The sequence below is a fragment of the Leopardus geoffroyi genome, chromosome C2, assembly GCF_018350155.1.
Source record: "Leopardus geoffroyi isolate Oge1 chromosome C2, O.geoffroyi_Oge1_pat1.0, whole genome shotgun sequence".
Taxonomy (NCBI): domain Eukaryota; kingdom Metazoa; phylum Chordata; class Mammalia; order Carnivora; family Felidae; genus Leopardus; species Leopardus geoffroyi.
The window spans coordinates 16,277,721-16,280,287 of record NC_059333.1 but is presented as its reverse complement, the minus strand read 5'-3'; the positions used below and the strand labels follow the sequence as shown (position 1 = coordinate 16,280,287).

The following is a 2,567-nucleotide window of genomic DNA, read 5'->3' as shown; positions in this document are numbered from 1 at the left end:
CATTTAGAGGAGAAAAAAATGAGGGAAGGCAAAGTGTATAGATGAATTTAAACACTCCATACAAAGTCTTCCTCAGGGAGACAGCAGGCCCAGGTTTAGAGCAGATGTTGGCAAACACTGGTCCAGAGCCAAATCTGCCTGCCTGCTTTTGTAAATAAAGTTTTATTGGAACACAGCTATGCCCATTGGTATGTGTATTGTCTGTGGCTGCTTCAGGGTACAGCAGCAGAGCATGATAGAGGCCATGTGGCCCAAAAAGCTGAAAATACTTACTATCTGGGCCTATAGAGAAAAAGTTTGCTGGCCCCAGGTTTAGAGTTTTAGATTTTACTGATAATGGTCCTTATTGGAGTTCCCTGAAGCAACTATTTTGAAAATGTGGGCGGGCGCCTGGGTGGCTCAGTCGGTTAAGCATCCAACTTCAGCTCAGGTCATGATCTCGCACTCCGTGAGTTCAAGCCCCGCGTCAAGCTCTGTTCCGACCGCTCAGAGCCTGGAGCCTGTTTCAGATTCTGTGTCTCCCTCTCTCTCTGACCCTCCCCCGATCATGCTCTGTCTCTCTCCGTCTCAAAAATAAATAAACGTTAAAAAAAAATTAAAAAAAAAAAAGAAAATGAATTGGGGCAAACACTTCCATCCATTACAGAGTAGCATGTGAGCCACAGTCTAAAAGGCAGTTCTCAGTCTTATCACTCCATTGCTGTGAGTTCTGAGAATAACTATTACTTTAACATTTGGTAAACTTATCTTTAGGAACTTGAAAGAAGGCTGGGAACATCTCTGAAGTTTAGTTTCAAAATATGTTCAAATCCAAGTTGGGGTTCTCCAAGTGGGTAGCTAGAATAAGAATGTATTTGCCTAGAGGCCTTTCAAGGGGATGTTGCTGATTGGTACTTGGTAAACCCAGGCCATGAAGAGAGCTTGAAAAACAGGCATAATTGCTTTTCCAAGTTTGCACCATAAATAATCATTTTTTAAAAGGTTCCAGTAACTTACCCACTAGGAAAAAAGAAAAAGGGGAAAAAAGAAAAAACAAAAAAAGGAAAGCAGTAGTTTTGCTCTAAAATAATCATGTTTGATGTCATGCTGCCATCTGCAGTATTTCGCTATTTTCACCCAAATACAGGGTTTTTAATGAGCGCTATCACCTGTGTCTGTGATATTGAGGAAGAAGAGCTATGCCAGTTAAACAGGAAGAGGACATTGTAGACCAAAATTTTATCTCTGGTCATGGGGTTCCTTCCTTCCTTCCCCCCCCCCCATTCACCATCACCACTGTTAAGACTGTTCTGATTCCTGACCACGCTTATGAACAGCAGCGATATTATAGATGGGAATGAATTCATGTGTCGTACCATCAGAACTGCCATAAAACTGTTCAGAAATTCTGTAGGTAGTTCAGTGTCTGCTCACACATGCAAATGCGGTCACAATTTCTGAGTGCGCTGTGACAGTCAGTCCAGAACAGCCAATTAAAAAAAAAAAAAAACCCTGGTAAATTTGGGGATTAAATAATCGAACGGGAGCACTGGTTCGGCAGCATATACTAAAACTGGAATGACGCAGAGAAGTTTAGCATGGTCCCTGTGCAAGGAGGAAGTGCAAATTCTTGAAGTGTTCCATATTTAAGAAAAATAATAATAATCTACACGGATGTGTTAGTTTTCTGGGGCTGCTGTAACAAAGGACCACAGACTGGGTGGCTTCAACAGCAGAGAATTATTATCTCACAGCTCTAGAGGCTCAGAAATCTAAGATCAAGGTATGCAGGGCTGATTGCTTTCAAGGACTCTCTTGGCTTCTCACTGTGTCCTCACAGGGTCTTCCCCCTCTATGTGTCTGGGCCCTAATTTCTTCTTATAAGGACACCAGTCATTAGATTGGGGCCCACCCCAATCACCTTTTTCATCTGCAATTACTTCTTTAGAGACCCATCTCTAAATACAGTTCATTCTGAGAACTGGGGGGTTAGGACTACAACATAGGAAGGGGGCAAGGAGAGCAAAACTCAGCCCATAATGGAAATAAGTCAAATGAAGTACTTGCTTCTAATGTTTGAAACCAAAATGAATGGAATACAGAAAGATTAAGGCATTAGCCTACCAAGAAAGAAAAACTGGTGGTGGGGAAGGAGGGAGGGAGGGAGGGAGAGAGGGAGGAAAGGAAGGAAGGAAGGAAGGAAGGAAGGAAGGAAGGAAGGAAGCCAGCCAAGGAAGGGAGGAAGGAAAGGGAAAGAAAAGTTTCATGAATGACTGGAGTCTAATTGGCCCAAACAAGAGATCTTGCTTAATTACGGAATGCACCCCATCTATGCCTACCAGGAGCCCATCAATTCATGAATATCAGAATCTACGTTGAAGACTGGATGATCCCAACTCTTAAGGCCACTCATCTTTGCCTGTTACCCTCTGGATTATCCAATAGGGTCTTGAAACTGCATTGTCACCATAGCAATCAAATGTTCTATTGCTCTGAAGCTATCAAAGAAACCATACACCAGGCAGATCCCAGCAAAAATTGCCCCCAGAGATGCCCTTTTAAATTTGCCCTAGAGATTTAATACAAAT

The 2,567-nt window shown here is 42.6% G+C and overlaps 1 non-coding gene across 1 annotated transcript; it reads left to right on the top strand.

Annotated features, from left to right (window-relative positions):
* Positions 1-1,527: 1,527 nt before the first annotated feature.
* Positions 1,528-1,629, top strand: LOC123576241. Its single transcript, XR_006701261.1, has one exon. It is a non-coding gene; the product is annotated as a U6 spliceosomal RNA (small nuclear RNA).
* The last annotated feature ends 938 nt before the right edge of the window (positions 1,630-2,567 follow it).